At 38.9% G+C, this 20,393-nt stretch overlaps 1 protein-coding gene across 1 annotated transcript in view; it reads right to left on the bottom strand.

The window, feature by feature from the left end:
• Window positions 1-20,393, bottom strand: part of LOC126078952 (glycerophosphodiester phosphodiesterase domain-containing protein 4-like) — a 144,297-nt gene that overhangs the window by 21,528 nt on the left and 102,376 nt on the right. The window lies entirely within an intron of this gene.

The following is a 20,393-nucleotide window of genomic DNA, read 5'->3' as shown; positions in this document are numbered from 1 at the left end:
TAGATGGACCAAAGTTCAAATCCTAGCTAAATACACTTCTTACTGTGTAATTTTTTACTGTGTAACTTTGCTAAAATCATCTGAATTCTCAAAGTCTTATTGTCCAAACTATAAAATTGGAGAAGGGAGGAGTAATCCATGTATTTCTCAGCAGTATTTTGAAGATTAAATTTGATTAAATATTTACAGGGTCTGGGAGCATATCTGGTACATAGAAGGTATAAAAATCACATTAGTTCATTTATTCTACTGTTTCTACCAGAGTATAGCTCCCTCATGGCAGGAATTTTGTCTTATTTTCTATACACTTCACAGTATTTATCTCACACATAAACAAACAAAAAACCTAAACCTGCTGCTGTGGAGTCAATGGAAATTCTGTTGGACAGAGTAGAACTGCCCCACAGGGTTTCCAGGGAGTGGCTGGTGGATTTGAACTGCTGACATGGTGGTTAGCAGCCAAGCTCTTAACGATTGTGACACCAGGTCTCTACCTTACACATAAAAAAAAACTCACTGCCGTCAAGTCGATTCGGACACATAGTGACCCTATAGGACAGAGCAGAACTGCCCCATAGAGTTTCCAAGGAGCGCCTCTTGGTTAGCAGCCCTGGCACTTAACCACTATGCCACCAGGATTTCCAAGCAGGCCGTAAATATATTTGATGTATTAAATTCAATGGAGTGACATCAGCAACATGGCAGACTAACAAACTCTACACTCCCACATGACCCTCCCCACAGAAACATCCAAAAATAAGCAGAAACTATCAAAACCAACTTTGTCAGAACTCTGAGAAATACTCAAAGGTTTACAGCAGCCAAGTGAATGCTCAATCAAGAAAAATGCAACTTCATAATGGTAGGAAAGCTTTGTGGCATGGCTCTTTACTTGTTCATGCCCCACTCCCTCCCTGGCTCAGCAGTTGGCTTGAAGAGAGTAGCCTGTGTTCCCAGTGTGGGACCCTGGACCCTGGTTCTGGAGGAAGAAGAGAAAACCTTATTCAAAAGTAATCTGTCAGGTGGATACCTAAATGACTGAAGCAAGGCACTTGTCTCTGATTCACCTATATCAGAACGCATGCAGGGTTAAAAATGTCTGGCGTTCCTCAAACACTGTAAGGTAAACAATCAACCTGTATCTGTCTGGCACAAAAGAGTGTGGTTAACATATACAACAGATTGCCTAAGGACTGGAAAGCAACGCTAAGAAAGTTTCTTTAAAAAAAAATAGGACATTCAAAAGCACCCATGGGAAAGGGGGGAGGGGAATTTAGAAAGCTACATGCATGCCCAGGGCAAGACACACGCTCAGAGAAGACCTGAGAAAACCCTAAGCTTTCACATTGGTCTGATTGCTAAACTCAATGTAAGGCTAGCTAAGTATTGAAGGAAGGTGCCAACACAGAGCCAATCTGCAAAGACAGAAAGTGGTGATTCTATTCTGTTGTTTTTTGTTTTGGGGTTTCTTCTTCTTCTTTTCTTTTTTTTTTTTGACTTTTGGAATTCAAAGAAATCTCTGTCAAAACACCAACTGAATACAAGCTAAAGAAACAGACTTCAGTGACCACACACATCAGGGAACATAGTTTTTGCAAAAACAGTTTGGAAGGATCACTAAACCAATGGATCATTACAGTCTTCAACACTAAAAAAACTCAGAACATCCTGAAGAAGTGGGATAATCTGATTTCCAGAGTTACTATAATATTCAAGTGTACCTCTTTCAACATAAAATCACACACATACAAACAGGAAAGTTTAATTCATTCAAAAGAATTTTAAAAAGCATCGCAAAAACCATCACCCAAGGAATCCCAGATATTGCACTTACCAGACAAGGACTTTAAAACACTGTCTTAAGTATGCTCAAAGAGCTAAATGAAAACATAAACAAAGAACTAAAGGAAATAAGGAAAATGATGTAAGAACAAAATGAGAATATTCATGAAGAGGCAGAAATGACCAAAAAAAAAAGAAAGAAATTCTGTAGCTCAGAAATACAATAATTGAAATGAAAAATTCACTGGGGTTCTTCAACAGCAGATTTTAACTGGCAGAACTGAAAAGCAGCAAACGTGAAGATAAGAAATTAAAAATTACCAAGTCTTAGGAGAAAAAAAAAAGTGAAGAAAAGTGAACAGAGAACAAGGGGCTTGCGGGACACTGTCAAGCTGACCAACATATGCTTTATGGGAGTCTAGAAGGGGAAGAGAAAAAGAAAAGGGCAGAAAGAATACTTGCAGAAATAATAGCCAGAAACAGGTCAAATTTGATGAAAGGCATGAATCTACATATCCAAAAAACTCAAGGAACTCCAACTAAGACAAACCAAATTAATCAAACTTTCAAAAACCAAAGATAAAAAGAGAATTTTGAAAGCAGCGAGAGAAGTGAATCATCACATACAAGTAGTTCTCAATAAGATCAAGTAACAATTTCTCCTCAGAAACTATGGAGGCCAGAAGGCAGTGCAATGACATATTTAATGTGCCGAAAGAAAAGAACTGTCAGAGATGGGGCCAAGATGGGGGAACAGTCAGATGCTTCCTGTGGTCCCTCTGAAAACAAAGGCCCCCAAAAAACAATTGAATTGATTTTAGGAGCCCTGATCCTCAGAGACAAAGTTGAGGAGCTGGACTGAGTGGCAGGGGGAGGAAGAGACAGTTCAGAAGTAGCAAAGAAGTGCCAGTCTTGAGCTAGCAGGCACCCTGTGGGCTGGGTTAGCTGGCGCACAAGGGCTAAGGCAAGCAGTAGCACTCAGGAAGCATTTCACCACATCCGGAGAGACTGGGCAGCAGAGAGTCTCCATAAGCCTCTGAAGTCAGGGGGAAGTGGCGCTGGATCTGCGAAAGTTAACTGCGTCTAACCTACTGCGTGGGATCAAAATAACCCCTCCCTTTCCGGGACTGGTTTGTAGTGGAGAAGTGTCACTTTCCCCTAAACCACCCCACTCTTTGCTATGCTCCAATACCAGTCTGGCAGTATTCAACAATTGCCATACTGAGTAAGCCAGAAATGGAGCTATTGCACCCAAATCAGTCTCAAGACTTTAGGGAAAAAAGAAAAAAAAAAACGCCAAGTTCCCTAAGCCAGGAACTCAGGAACTCAGTCCTCAGCTTCAAAAAAATCACCATGCCCCCTAAGCCAGGAACTCAAGGAAAGCACTGTCCCTTTGCCTAGGGACTGGCATAAGGGGTCCATGGACTGTGAATATCCTTCGCCCTTGCCTAGACCTCTGTGGGCCAATTCAACAGCAGAGGCCTTCATTACCGTAGAACAACAGCCTATTTGCAACTGTAGTGGCCAAGGGGGAGTTTCAGATTTATGACATTTGATACTACCCTGCCCATTAGGCAGGGTCCTCACCCACCCACATCAGGGGTCTGAGGACTGGAGGTTCCACCCATTCCACCTAGCCACCCATGCCAGGGGTCCAAGTGGTGCCTCCCAGTCCTTACAGCCAACATATTGGGTGCCCAAAGTCCAGCTGCAAAACCCATCCACCTATGCGCTCTAGGGGAGACAGACACAGCTTCCACCTAGGCACTCAGAGGCAGCCATCAGCCCCCTACCTTGCTCATCACATAGCCCCACAGCAGCCAGATACCTGTGACTGCTCCAATCACCCCTACATAGCCCTGCCCATCTACGACTCTAGGTAAGAGTCTATGCCACACACTTGATGACTGATGACCTGGACACCTGAGCTGAATCTGCACAAGAAATGTAAACAGACTCCTGGGCTCACACACCTAGTAGCAGCTCTAACCACCTGGTGACAGAATGTGAAAGCTTCGAAGATGCCAATAAAAATATTAGCTTATAAGCCCAGCCTATTTTGGGCATATCGAACAAAACAAAATGCTATGACACAGTAAGCAAACACACAATAAATAAATATAACTATGGAGGGCTCAGAGATAACAGTCAATATCAAATCTCATAAAGAAGCAGGCTAAGATGGCTCCAACAAGTGACCAAAACGAAGAATCAGGAAACCTTCCAGAGGAAGATGTATTGGACTTACCAGAGTTAGAATTCAAAAGATTAATATACAGTGCCCTTCAAGAGATCAGGAAGGAGATCAGGCAAAACTCAGACCAAGCTACGGAACACACAAAGCAATTGATGAATTCAGGAAAGCAATATAAGAACAGAACAACAAATTTAATAGGGAGCTAGAAAATCCAAAAGATTAACAATAAAATTTCAGAATTGGGCAACTCAATAGAAGGTCATAAAAGCATAACTGAGGCAATGGAAATCAGAATTAGTGAAATTAAAGATAGAGCCCCAACACCAATTTATTTAAGGAAAAATCAGATAAAAGAATTTTAAAAAATAAAGAAATTCTAAGACTTATGTGGGACACTATCAAGAGGAAAAACCTACTAGTGATTGGAGTACCAGAACAGAGCAGGCGGGGGGGGGGAGGGAAAACAGAAAACACAGAATTGTTGAAGAGTTGCTGGCAGAAAAATTCCCTGATATTGTGAAAGACAAGAAGATATCTATTTAAGAACCTCACTGAACCCACACAGGGTAGATCCCAAAAGAATGTCGCCAAGACATATCATAACCAAACTTGCCAAAACCAAAGATACAGAATTTGAAGAGCAACTAGGGATAAGTGAAAAGTCACCTACAAAGGACAGTCAATAAGAATAAGCTCTGACTACTCAGCAGAAACCAGGCAGGCAAGAAGGCATGGAATGACATATATAAAGCCTTGAAAGAAAAAACTCTCAGCCAAGAATTATGTATCCAGCAAAACTGTCTCTCAAATATGATGGTGAAATTAGGGCATTTCCAGATAAACAGAAATTGATGGGATTTGTAAAAACCAAACCAAAATTACAAGAAATACTAAAGGGAGTCCTTCGGTAGAGAACCAACACTATCAGACAACAACACAAAACTAGAACACAGGATGTAACAACCAGATAGCAACCCAGATAGGGAAGACACAAAAATAAGTCAAAGCTAAAAGGCTGAAAATAGGGAAACAGAGACATGAATATGTAAACGATGACAAAGTCAAAACAAAAAAAGAGAGACTAACTAGTGTAGTCATAGAGCTTTCATATGGTGAAGATGTTAAGGTGATATCAAGAGATAAGAGATTAGTTTAAACTTATAAAGACAAGGGTAAATTTTAAGGTAACCACAAAGGGAGCCAACAAAACTACCCAACAAAATAAAAAAGAAGAAAAACATAAAGACTCAACAAACACAAAATCAACAATAATGAAAAAGATGAAAAGAAAATACATAAAGAAAAATGACTCAGCACAGAAAACTAAGCGGAACAAACAAACCGTCAACACCATACATGTGAAAAAAATACATAATAGTGACAGCACTAAACTCATACTAGTGAAATTAAATGGTGGCAGAGAGAGCAGAATGGACTAAAAAAAGAACACAGTCCATCTATATGCTACCTAAAAAAGACACACCTTAGACTCAAAGACACAAACAAACTAAAACTCAAAGGATGGGAAAAAATATATCAAACAAACAACAACCAAAAAAGAGTAGAAGTGGCAATATTACTCTCTGACAAAATAGACTTTAAAGCAAAATCCACCAAGAAGGTTAAGGAAGGACACAATACAATGATTAAAGGGTCAATACACCAGGAAGAGATAATTATAATAAATATATACGCACACAATGACAGGGCTCCAAAATACATAAAACAAACTCTAACAGCATTGAAAAGAGAACTAGATGGCTCCACAGTAACAGTAGGAGACTTCAGCACACCACTTTCGGTAAAGGACACAACATCTAGAAAGAAAATCAACGAAGATATGGAAGATCTAAATGCCACAATCAATCAACTTGAGCTTATAGACATATACAGAACACTCAATACAATAGCAGCCAAGTATGCACTCTTTTCTAACATACATGGAACATTCTTCAGATTAGACTACATATTAGGCCACAAACCACGACTTAAGAGAATCCAAAACATCGAAATATTACAAAGCATCTTTTCTGACCATAAAGCCATAAAAGTAGAAAACAACAGCAGAAAGATCAAGGAAACAAAAATTCAAATACACAGAAACTGAACAACACCCTGCTCAAAAACTACTGGGTTATTGAAGAGATCAAGGAAGGAATAAAGAAATTCATAGAATCAAATGGGAATGAAAACACATCTTACCCAAAACTTTGGGATAGAGCAAAAGCAGTGCTCAGAGGTCAATTTATACCAATGCATTCCACACATGCAAAAAGAAGAAAAGGTCAAAATCAAAACATTAACCCTACCATTTGAACAAGTAGAAAGAGAGCAGCAAAAGAAGCCCTCAGGCACCAGAAGAAAGGAAATAATAAAGATTAGAGCAGAAATAAATGAAATAGAGAATAGAAAAACAATTGAAAGAGTCAACAAGACCAAAAGTTGGTCCTTTGAAAAGACCAACAAAATCAACAAACCACTGTCCAAACTGACAAAAGAAAAACAGGAGAGGAAGCAAATAACCTGAATAAGAAATGAGATGGGCGATATCACAACAGACCCAAAGGAAATTGAAAGGGTCATAACATAATACTATGAAAAATTGTACTCCAACAAATTTGAAAATCTACAGGAAATGAACAAATTTCTAGAAATGTACTACCTACCTAAACTAACAAACTGAAGTAGAAAAGCTAAATAAATCCATAACAAAAGAAGAGATCGAAGAGGTAATTTAAAAAACTCCCAACAACAACAAGAAAAAAGCCCTGGCCCGGAGAGCTTCACTGGAGAATTCTACCGAACTTTCAGAGAAGAGTTAACACCACTACTATGAAAGGTATTTCAGAACATAGAAAAGGAAGAAATATTCCTGAACTCATTCTATGAAGCTGGCATAACTCTGATACCAGACCCAAGACACCACAAAAAAAGAAAATTACAGACCAATATCCCCCATGAACATAGATGCAAAAATCCTCATCAAAATTGTAGCCAATAGAATTCAACAGCATATCAAAAAAAAATAATTCATCATGACCAAGTGGGATTCATATGAGGTATGCAGGGATGGTTCAACATTAGAAAAACAATCAATGAAAAACCATCAAATAAATAAAACATAAGAACCACATGATCTTAGCAACTGATGCAGAAAAGGCATTTGACAAAGTTCAACACCCATTCGTGATTAAAAAAAAAACTCTCAGCAAAACAGGAATAGAAGGGGAATTCCTCTACATAATAAAGGGCATTTATACAAAGCCAAAGTCAACATCATTCTAAATGGAGACAGACTGAAAGCATTCCCCTTGAGAATGGAAACCAGACAAGGATGCCCCTTTTCATCACACTTATTGAACATTGTGCTGGGGGTCCTAGCCAGAGTAATAAGGCAAGACAAGACATAAAGGCATCCAAATTGGTTAGGAAGAGGTAAAAGTATCCCTACTTGCAGATGATATGATCTAATACACAGAAAACCCCAAAGAATCCACAAGAAAACCACTGGAACTAATAGAAGATTTCAGCAAAGATTCATGATACAAGATAAACATACAAAAATCAGTTGGATTCCTCTAAACCAACAAAGAGAACTTTGAAAAGGAAATCAGCAAATCAATACCATTTACAATAGCCCCCAAGAAGATAAAGTACTTAGGAATAAACCTGACCAGAGATGTAAAAGACCTATACAAAGAAAACTACAAAACACTATTGCAAGAAACCAAGAGAGGCATTACATTAAGTGGAAAAACATACCATGCTCATGGATGAAAAAAAAAAAAAGGAAGACTTAACACTGTGACGATCTCAATTCTACCCAAAGTGAACTACAGATAAAATGCAACCCTTATTCAAATTCCTACAGCATTTTTTAACAAGATGGAGAAACAAATTACCAACTTCATATGGAAAGGGAAGAGGCCCCAAATAAGTAAAGCATTACAGAAGGAGAACAAAGTGGCAGGCCTCACACTACCAGATTTTAGAACCCATTATACCACCACAGTAGTCAGAACAGCCTGGTACTGATACAGCAACAGATATACAGACCATGGAACAGAATTGAGAACCCAGACATAAATCCATTCACCTATGTGCAGCTGATATTTGACAAAGGTCCAAAGTCCATTAAATGCGGAAAAGACAGTCTCTTTAACAAATGGTGCTGGCATAACTGGATATCCATCTATTAAAAAAAAAAATGAAACAAGGACACATACCTCCCACCATACACAAAAACTAAATCAAAATGGATCAAAGGACTTGGGGGCCAAGACGGCTGACTAGGTAGACGCTACCTCGGATCCCTCTTGCAACAAAGACTCGGGAAAACAAGTGAATTATCACATACATGACAATCTACGAACCCTGAACAACAAACACAGATTTAAAGAGTTGACCTGAGTGACAGAGACGGAGAACGAACAACTATGGGAAAGCAGCAACTGTTTTCAGAGCCTGGAGCCAGCGTCCCAGTCAGGTAACCTTGGCGCCGGGCTTAGGACTGGGCACAGGGGAGCTGAACACGACATCTGTGACGGTGCAAACACGGGGAGCAGCCCTAGCCCCCTGAACTGACCCCGTGAGGGGGCCCAGCCGGTCCGTGTAGGCGGCACGGCCACGCAGCTGGTGGGAGGAGAAGTCCCCGGGAGGCAGTGACTGGTTTTGGAGCCGGGAGTGCAGCGTCCCAGCCAGGGAACCTTGGCGCCGGACTTTAGACTGGGCACAGGGGAGCTGAACGCGACATCTGGTCATGGCGCAAACACGGGGCGCAGCCCTACTCCCCTGAACTAACCCTGGGAGGGGGCCCAGCCAGTCTGCGGGGGAGGCGCAGTGACGCAGCTGGTGGGACGAGAAGTCCCCGGGAGGCAGTGACTGATTTTGGAGCCGGGAATGCAGCGTCCCAGCAGGGGAACCTTGACGCTGGGCTTTGGATTGGCAGCGGAGGATCTGACCGCGGCTTCAGCGGGCCAGACCCTCGGGGACAATCTCCACACAGCCAGCACACATAGGCGACACGCCCCTCGGGAATCTCAAATAAAATAGTCATCCCAAGCAAGACAAGCAACTTTGGCTATATTCCGGGGTGCTACTCTCTGCTGTTTTTCTGAACCCTCCCCTCCCCTTCCCAGGCAGCTTCATTAACTTTGGAATTTCCTGAGCCAGAGGGAGAACGGCTCCGGCTCCACGGCTTTGCTTTTCCCTTTTTTTTTTTTGGTCTTTTCCTAACCCATTCTTCCAGCCTGAGAGAAGCAACCACAGAAAACCCAGGGACCAAAAATTCTTCCCTAATTGGACTAAAAACACAGAACCAGCTCCAGCCAAGCATATATGATCCAAATCTCGGGCTTTTACCCTTACAGGGAACAAGGTGGCTGTTATAATGCAAAGGCACTTCTGATAGGGATCTGACTGCATTTTTTTTAGCAGATTTACTGGAAAAACAAGTTTCCCAGGTCTGATATCTCTGCTTATTCAACAGAGCCCTAACTGACCCACAACAGGGAACTGAGGGTTGAAGCTCCCCCCAGACCACCTAGCCTCTTGCCTTAGGGGTCTAAGGAGGGTGACACCTACCAATCAGTAGAGGTACTTGCATTGGGGGCCTAAGGTACAGCTGCAGAGCCCTCCCACCAAGGTGCTATAGGAATAGAGACACACCTACCCCACTGACACTTGGGGGAAGCCTGTCAGCATCCTGCCCCCCTGGAGTGTAAACCCCAGCTGCTAATAGAATCTGGTGCACACAACTATCACCACTACTTCTCGAGGTGGATAGGTGTTAGGGTGCAGCACACACTTGATGACCCAAAATTCAGATTCTACTCAAGAACAGTGAATAGACTCAGGCATATATATCTGGCAACAGCCCAAACCAGCTGGTAATAGGTCATAAGTAAGTCAACGGCTACAACAAACAAGACAGCACAATCTAGTAGCCCATCCACGTATATTGAAAGAAAACAAAACAAGATAAGACTCAGTGAGCAAATATAGAATAATTTTTTTTTTTATATCTTAGTGATGGCTCGGAGACAGCAGTCGATATCAAACCTCATAAAGAAGCAGACTATGACAGCTTCTACAACCCCCCAAACAAAAGAATCAAAAACTTTCCCAAATGAAGATACAATCCTGGAATTATCAGATACAGAACATAAAAAATTAATTTACAGAATGCTTCAAGACATCAGGGATGACCTCAGAAATGAAATAAGGCAGACTGCAGAAAAAGCCAAAGAACACACTGATAAAACACTTGAAGAACTCAAAAAGATTATTCAAGAACATAGTGGAAAAATTAATAAGTTGCAAGAATCCATAGAGAGACAGCATGCAGAAATCCAAAAGATTAACAATAAAATTACAGAATTGGACAATGCAATAGGAAGTCAGAGGAGCAGACTCGAGCAATTAGAATGCAGAGTGGGAAATCTGCAGGACCAGGGAATTAACACCAACATAGCTGAAAAAAAATCAGATAAAAGAATTAAAAAAAATGAAGAAACCCTAAGAATCATGTGGGACTCTATCAAGAAGGATAACCTGCGGGTGATTGGAGTCCCAGAACAGGGAGGGGGGACAGAAAACACAGAGAAAATAGTTGAAGATCTGCTGACAGAAAACTTCCCTGACATCATGAAAGACGAAAGGATATCTATCCAAGATGCTCATCGAACCCCATTTAAGACTGATCCTAAAAGAAAAACACCAAGACATATTATCATCAAACTTGCCAAAACTAAAGATAAAGAGAAAATTTTAAAAGCAGCCAGGGATAAAAGAAAGGTCTCCTTCAAGGGAGAATCAATAAGAATAAGTTCAGACTACTCAGCAGAAACCATGCAGGCAAGAAGGCAATGGGATGTCATATACAGAGCACTGAAGGAGAAAAACTGCCAGCCAAGGATCATATATCCAGCAAAACTCTCTGAAATATGAAGGCGAAATTAAGATATTTACAGATAAACACAAGCTTAGAGAATTTGCAAAAACCAAACCAAAGCTACAAGAAATACTAAAGGAAATTGTTTGGTCAGAAAACCAATAATATCAGATACCAGCACAACACAAGGTCACAGAACAGAACATCCTGATATCAACTCAAATAGGGAAATCACAAAAACAAATTAGGATTAATTTAAAAAAAAATGCTCAAAACAGGGAATCATTGAAGTCAATATGTAAAAGATCACAGTAATCAAAAAGAGGGACTAAATACAGGTGGCATAGAACTGCCATACGGAGAGGGATACAAGGCGATATAGGACAATACAAGTTAGTTTTTTACTTAGAAAAATAGGGGTAAATATTAAGGTAACCACAAAGAGGTATAACAACTCCATAACTCAAAATAAAAGCCAAGAAAAACGTAATGACTCAACAAACATAAAGTCAAATACTATGAAAATGAAGATCTCACAATTTACAAAGAAAAACATCTCAGCACAAAAAAGTAAGTGGAAAAATGAAATTGTCAACAACACACATAAAAAGGCATCAAAATGACAACACTAAACACTTATCTATAATTACGCTGAATGTAAACGGACTAAATGCACCAATAAAGAGACAGAGTCTCGGACTGGATAAAGAAACACGATCCGTCTGTATGCTGCCTACAAGAGACACACCTTAGACTTAGAGACACAAACAAACTAAAACTCAAAGGATGGAAAAAATATATCAAGCAAACAATAAGCAAAAAAGAAGAGGAGCAGCAATATTTTCTGACAAAATAGACTTTAAACTTAAATCCACCACAAAGGATAAAGAAGGACACTACATAATGATAAAAGGGACAATTGATCAGGAAGATATAACCATATTAAATATTTATGCACCCAATGACAGGGCTGCAAGATACATAAATCAAATTTTAACAGAACTGAAAAGTGAGATAGACACCTCCACAATTATAGTAGGAGACTTCAACACACCACTTTCGGAGAAGGACAGGATATCCAGTAAGAAGCTCAATAGAGACACAGAAGACCTAATTGCTACAATCAACCAACCTAACCTCATTGACTTATACAGAACTCTCCACCCAACTGCTGCAAAGTATACTTTTTTTTCTAGCGCACATGCAACATTCTCTAGAATAGACCACATATTAGGTCATAAAACAAACCTTTGCAGAGTCCAAAACATCGAAATATTACAAAGCATCTTCTCAGACCACAAGGCAATAAAAGTAGAAATCAATAACAGAAAAACTAGGGAAAAGAAATCAAATACTTGGAAACTGAACAATACCCTCCTGAAAAAAGACTGGGTTATAGAAGACATTAAGGAGGGAATAAGGAAATTCATAGAAAGCAACGAGAATGAAAATACTTCCTATCAAAACCTATGGGACACAGCAAAAGCAGTGCTCAGAAGCCAATTTATATCGATAAATGCACACACACAAAAAGAAGAAAGAGCCATAATCAGAGAACTGTCCCTACAACTTGAACAAATAGAAAGGGAGCAACAAAAGAATCCACCAGGCACCAGAAGAAAACAAATAATAAAAATTAGACCTGAACTAAATGAATTAGAGAACAGAAAAACAATTGAAAGAATTAACAAACCCAAAAGCTGGTTCTTTGAAAAAATTAACAAAATCGATAAACCATTGGCCAGACTGACTAAAGAAATACAGGAAAGGAAACAAATAACCCGAATAAGAAACGAGAAGGGCCACATCACAACAGACCCAACTGAAATTAAAAGAATCATATCAGATTATTATGAAAAATTGTACTCTAAGAAATTTGTAAACCTAGAAGAAATGGATGAATTCCTGGAAAAACACTACCTACCTAAACTAACACAATCAGAAGTAGAACAACTAAATAGATCCATAACAAAAAAAGAGATTGAAACAGTAATCAAAAAACTCCCAACAAAAAAAAGCCCTGGCCGGGATGGCTATACTGCAGAGTTCTACCAAACTTTCAGAGAAGAGATAACACCACTACTACTAAAGGTATTTCAAAGCATAGAAAATGACAGAATACTACCAAACTCATTCTATGAAGCCACCATCTCCCTGATACCAAAACCAGGTAAAGACATCACAAAAAAAGAAAATTACAGAACTATATCCCTCCTGAACATAGATGCAAAAATCCTCAACAAAATTCTAGCCAATAGAATTCAACAACATATCAAAAAAATAATTCACCACGACCAAGTGGGATTTATACCAGGTATGCAAGGCTGGTTTAATATTAGAAAAACCATTAACGTAATCCACCATATAAATAAAACAAAAGACAAAAACCACATGATCTTATCAAATGATGCAGAAAAGGCATTTGACAAAGTCCAACACCCATTTATGATAAAAACTCTCACCAAAATAGGAATTGAAGGAAAATTCCTCAACATAATAAAGGGGGCATCTATGCAAAGCCAACAGACAACATCACTCTAAATGGAGAGAGCCTGAAAGCATTTCCCTTGAGAACGGGAACCAGACAAGGATGTCCTTTATCACCGCTCTTATTCAACATTGTGCTAGAAGTCCTAGCCAGAGCAGTTAGGCTAGACAAAGAAATAAAGGGCATCCGGATTGGCAAAGAGGAAGTAAAATTATCTCTATTTGCAGATGACATGATCTTATACACAGAAAACCCTAAGGAATCCTCCAGAAAACTACTGAAACTAATAGAAGAGTTTGGCAGAGTCTCAGGTTATAAGATAAACATACAAAAATCACTTGGATTCCTCTACATCAACAAAAAGAACATCGAAGAGGAAATAACCAAATCAATACCATTCACAGTAGCCCCCAAGAAGATAAAATACTTAGGAATAAATCTTGCCAAGGATGTAAAAGACCTATACAAAGAAAACTACAAAGCTCTACTACAAGAAATTCAAAAGGACATACTTAAGTGGAAAAACATACCTTGCTCATGGATAGGAAGACTTAACATAGTAAAAATGTCTATTCTACCAAAAGCCATCTATACATACAATGCACTTCCGATCCAAATTCCAATGTCATTTTTTAAGGTGATAGAGAAACAAATCACCAACTTCATATGGAAGGGAAAGAAGCCTCGGATAAGCAAAGCATTACTGAAAAAGAAGAAGAAAGTGGGAGGCCTCACTCTACCTGATTTTAGAACCTATTACACAGCCACAGTAGTCAAAACAGCCTGGTACTGGTACAACAACAGGCACATAGACCAATGGAACAGAATTGAGAACCCAGATATAAATCCATCCACATATGAGCAGCTGATATTTGACAAAGGCCCAGTGTCAGTTAATTGGGGAAAAGATAGTGTTTTTAACAAATGGTGCTGGCACAACTGGATATCCATTTGCAAAAAAATGAAACAGGACCCATACCTCACACCAAGCACAAAAACTAACTCCAAGTGGATCAAAGACCTAAACATAAAGACTAAAACGATAAAGATCATGGAAGAAAAAATAGGGACAACGTTAGGAGCCCTAATACAAGGCATAAACAGAATACAAAACATTACCAAAAATGACAAAGAGAAACCAGATAACTGGGAGCTCCTAAAAATCAAACACCTATGCTCATCTAAAGACTTCTCCAAAAGAGTAAAAAGACCACGTACAGACTGGGAAAGAATTTTCAGCTATGACATCTCCGACCAGCGCCTGATCTCTAAAATCTATATGATTCTGTCAAAACTCAACCACAAAAAGACAAACAACCCAATCAAGAAGTGGGGAAAGGATATGAACACACACTTCACTAAAGACGATATTCAGGCAGCTAACAGATACATGAGAAAATGCTCTCGATCATTAGCCATTAGTGAAATACAAATTAAAACTACGATGAGATTCCATCTCACTCCAACAAGGCTGGCATTAATCCAAAAAACACAAAATAATAAATGTTGGAGAGGCTGTGGAGAGATTGGAACTCTTATACACTGCTGGTGGGAATGTCAAATGGTACAACCACTTTGGAAATCTATCTGGCGTTATCTTAAACAGTTAGAAATAGAACTACCATACAACCCAGAAATCCCACTCCTCGGAATATACCCTAGAGAAATAACAGCCTTCACACAAACAGATATATGCACACCCATGTTTATTGCAGCTCTGTTTACAATAGCAAAAAGCTGGAAGCAACCAAGGTGTCCATCAACGGATGAATGGTTAAATAAATTGTGGTATATCCACACAATGGAATACTACACATCTATAAAGAACAGTGACGAATCTGTGAAACATTTCATAACATGGAGGAACCTGGAAGGCATTATGCTGAGCGAAATTAGTCAGTGGCAAAAGGAAAAATATTGTATAAGACCACTATTATAAGATCTTGAGAAATAGTATAAACTGAGAAGAACACATACTTTTGTGGTTACGAGTGGGGGGAGGGAGGGAGGGAGGGAGAGGGTTTTTTACTGATTAATAAGTAGATAAGAGCTGCTTTAGGTGAAGGGAAGGACAACACTCAATACATGGAAGGACAGCTCAACTGGACTGGACCAAAAGCAAAGAAGTTTCCGGGATAAAATGAATGCTTCAAAGGTCAGCGGAGCAAGGGCGGAGGTTTGGGGACCACGGTTTGCGGGGACTTCTAAGTCAATTGGCAAAATAATTCTATTATGAAAACATTCTGCATCCCACTTTGAAATGTGGCGTCTGGGGTCTTAAATGCTAACAAGCAGCCATCTAAGATGCATCAATTGGTCTCAACCCACCTGGAGCAAAGGAGAATGAAGAACACCAAGGTCACAGAATAACTAAGAGCCCAAGAGACAGAAGGGGCCACATGAACCAGAGACCTACATCATCCTGAGACCAGAAGAAGTAGTTGGTGCCCGGCCACAACCAATGACTGCCCTGACAGGGAGCACAACAGAGAACCCCTGAGGGAGCAGGAGATCAGTGGGATGCAGACCACAAATTCTCATAAAAAGACCATACTTAATGGTCTGACTGAGACTAGAGGAATCCTGGCGGTCATGGTCCCCAAACCTTCTGATGGCACAGGACAGGAACCATTCCCGAAGACAACTCATCAGACATGAAAGGGACTGGACAGTGGGTAGGAGAGAGATGCTGATGAAGAGTGAGCTAATTATATCAGGGGGACACTTGAGACTGTGTTGGCATCTCCTGTGTGGACGGGGGATGGGAGGATAGAGAGAGTTGGAAGCTGGCAAAATTGTCACGAAAGGAAAGACTGGAAGGGCTGACTCATTAGGGGGAGAGCAAGTGGGAGTACGGAGTAAGGTGTATATAAACTTATATGTGACAGTCTGACTTGATTTGTAAACGTTCGCTTGAAGCTCAAAAGTTAATTAAAAAAAATGGATCAAAGACCTAAATATAAAACCAAAAACTATAACAGTCACAGAAGCAAAAATAGGGACAATGCTATGAGCCCTAGTACATGGCATAAATGGTACACAAACCATAACTAAAGTGCACACAGGCCAGAAGATAAACTAGATAACTGGGAGCTCCTAAAAATCAAACACTTATGCTCATGAGAAGACTTAAAAGAGTAAAAAGAGAACCTACAGACTGGGAAAAAAAATTGGCTACAACATATCCAATAAGGGTCTAATTTCTAAAATCTACAAGACACTGCAACATCAAAAAGACAGATAATACAGTTAAAAAATGGGCAAAAGATAAGAACAGACACTTCACCAAAGACATTCAAGCAGCTAACAGATACGTGAGGAAATGCTCATGATCATTAGCCTTTAGAGAAATGCAAACTACAATGAGATACCATCTCACCCCAACAAGGCTGGCACAAATCCAAAACACAAAATAGTAAATGTTGGAAAGACTGGAACACTTATGCACTGCTGGTGGGAACATATAATTGTACAACCACTTTGGAAAATGATTTAGCACTTCCTTAAAAAGCTAGAAATAGAAACACCATACAATCCAGCAATCCCATTCCTAGGGATATATCCTAGAGAAATAAGAGCCGTCACACAAATAGACACATGCACATGTTCATTACAGCACTGTTCGCAATAGCAAAAAGATGTAAACAACCTAGGTGCCCACCAACAGATGAATGGATAAACAAATTATGGTACCTAATTCCTTCATACACAGAATGGAATATTACGCAAAGATAAAGAACAATGATGAATCCACAGAGCATCTCACATGGATGAATCTGGAAGGTATTATGCTGAGTGAAATCAGTCAGTCACAAAAGAAGAGGGGAATTCACTAACTAGGTAGTAGGCAAGGATCAACTTCAGTGAAGGGAAGGGCAACACACAATACAGGGGAAGTCAGCACAACTGGACCAAAGTAGAAGCTAAGAAGTTTCCTGGACATACCACAATAAAGAATTCTCTTGGTATTTGGATTGGGATTGCACTGTATTTGTACATTGCTCTCAGTAGAACTGACATTTTCATGCTGTTGAGTCTACTTATCTATGAGCATGGTATGTTTTTCTATTTATGTTAGGTCTCTTTTGATTTTTTGCAATAGTGTTTTATAGTCTTCTTTGTATAGGTCTTTTATGTTCCTGGTTAGATTTATTCCTAAGTGTCTTATTTTTTAGGGGCTATTATACTGCTTTCCTGATTTCCTTTTTGTAGTTCTCTTTATTGGTGTATAGGAATCTAATTGATTTTTGTATGTTTATCTTGTATCCTGCTTCTCTGCTGATTCCATCTTTGATTTCTTCTATGACCCAATGGTTTTTAAGCTAGGTGTTACTTAGGTTCCATGTACTTGATTTTTTCCTTGCTCTTCCTGTTATTAATTTCTATTTTTGTGGTGTTGTGATCAGAGAAGATGCTTTGTATTATTCCAATGTTTTTAGATTTTATTGTGACCTAAGATGTGACCTGTTCTGGAGAATGTTCCATGTGCATTGGAAAAGAAAAATACTTTCTACTATTGGGTGGAGTGTTCTGTATATGCCTATAAGGTCAAGTTGGTTGATTGTGGCCTTTACATCTTCTGTATCTTTGTTGAGTTTCTTTCTAAATGTTCATTCTTTACCCAGAGTGGTATGTTGAAGTCTCTCACTATTATTGTGGAAATGTAAATTTCTCTTTTCGGTGCTGTTACAGTTTGTTTTGTGTATTCTGGAGCCCTGTCATTGAGTGCATAGATATTTATTATGGTTATAGCCTCATGATGGATTGTCCCTTTGATCATTATATAATATCCTTCCTTGTCCTTTACGGTAGATTTTGTTTTAAGCTCTATTTTATCTGAGATTAGTATTGCTACTCTGCTCTTTTCTGGTTGCTGTCTGCTTGATACATCGTTTCCACCCTTTGATTTTTAATATGTCTTTCCTTCTAAGGTATGTCTCTTGTAGACAGCATATTGATGGGTCCCGTTTTTTGTTTTTTTTTTTTTTATCCATTCTGTCACTCTCTGTCTCTTTATGGGTACATTTAAGCCATTTACATTCAGTGTCATTATCAGTAAGTGTAAGATTATTGCTGTCATTTTCTAGTACTTTTTTCTTTCTTTCTTTTTTGTGGTGCTGACATTTTCTTTGTTCTTCTTACTCTCCCGTGCTGAGTTCCATTTGTTTGTGGATTTGGTTTGTTTTTTGTAGATTTTGTGTTTACTAAGGCTATGTTTTTCTTCTTTATTTTGATGAAGTTTGTTAACTTTCTTTGTGGTTACCTTGAAATTTACCCCTATCTTCCTAAGTTTAAACCAGGTTTTTATTACTTGATATCACCTTTACTTCCTCTGCATTTGAAAATTCTATGCCTACACCATTTATTCCCTCTTTTATTATTCTGACGTTGATGTCATTAACAGATTGACTTTTCTGGTTCCCTGTTTTAAATCTTTTAGTTGTGTTTTATCCTTGAGAGTTCATTACCTAGGTTGGTATCTGGCTGATGCTGTCCCATGTCCTAGATTCAGGTTGTTGTCTGATGTTGTTTGTTCTCAAACCAAAGATCTTCCTTTAATAATTCTTGTAAGTTTGGTTTTTACATATTCCCTTAATTTTTGTTTATCTGCAAATGTCCTGATTTTGCCATTATATCTGATTGAGTTTTGCAGGATATATTATTCTTGGTTGGCAATTTTTTTCTTTCAAGGTTTTATATATGTCATCCCATTGCCTTCCTGCCTGCATGGTTTCTGCCAAGTAATAAGAGCTTAGTCTTATTGTTTCCCTTTTACGACTTTTCATTTTTCTTGAGCTACTCTTAGGATTCTTTCCTTGCTGTGTTTTGGCGGATGGGATTATGATGTCTTGGTGACTTTCTTTTGGGGTCTCTCCTGTATGGGGTTTGTTGAGCTTTTTGGTTGGTCAGCTTTTCACCTTTCATGATATTAGGGAAGTTTTCTGTCAGCAAATCTTCAAAGATCCTCTGTGTTTTCCATTTTCTCCCCATGTTCTGAACTCTGATCATGTGCAACTTTTTGCTCTTGACTGTATCCCATATCATTCTCAGGTTTTCTTCATTCTCTTCTCTGATTTTTTCTCAAAGAAAATGGTATCCAAGGATTTGTCTTCAATTTCACTGATCCTGTCTTCTGTTGTTTCACATTTGCTCCTAAAACCTTCAACTACACTGTCCATTTCTGAAACCTTGTTGCTTATCCTTTGGATTTTGAATTGCTGTTTTTACATGATTTCTAGTTGTCAGTTTATTCTGACATTTTGTTCCTGTATTATTTTCCTGAATTCTTCCATTGCTCGGTCTCTTTTTTCCCTGATTTTGTCTATTTTTTCCTTATTTTGTCTTTGTTTTCCTTCATGTTTTTCCTAATCTTTTGGAGAGTCCTAAATATTAGACTTTTGAATTCCCTATCAGGCAGTTCCAGTGCCCCTTCTTCTATAGGAAGGTCATCTGGTGTTTTACATTAGTTGCTTACTGGAGCCATCCTGTCCTGTTTTAACTCATATTCTAAAAAGTAAGCTAAATAGTCCTAAATGAATTTATCACTTTAACAAAGAGAAAATCAAATTATAGTTTAACAATAATATAAAGTTTGCTAGTGAAGCATTCACAAGCCTTTGTTTTATCTTAAAATAAACCCTTTAAACTAAATCTACATGTTTCATTGCTTCTTAGTATACTTATTTTCAGGTAGTTTAAATCAAGTTTAAATAAAGTTCACTTTCTCTTAAACCCTCTGCAACTTATTATACCCACTCATTTGTCTATCGTTTTGTTTCACATTCCAGAACATTCAGACACTTTAAATCAGCCATACCACTAAACTCAATGTTTTGTTCAGTTCACTTTTTTCTTTTCACAGCAAGATTGTCTTGGGGAAGAAAGTAGTTTGTTGATTTACTTTCTGTTGTGTGTGTTTGTCTCTGTATACACATATATATAGATACAAACACACATGTAAAGGACATAGATTCTATTAGTTGCCATCAAGTCAACTGCAACTCATGATGACTGTTATGGATTGAATTACATCC

This window comes from Elephas maximus, chromosome 7 (assembly GCF_024166365.1).
Source record: "Elephas maximus indicus isolate mEleMax1 chromosome 7, mEleMax1 primary haplotype, whole genome shotgun sequence".
Classification (NCBI taxonomy): Eukaryota; Metazoa; Chordata; class Mammalia; order Proboscidea; family Elephantidae; genus Elephas; species Elephas maximus.
Note: the sequence above shows the minus strand (reverse complement) of the source record. Positions and strands in the feature narration are given on the sequence as shown.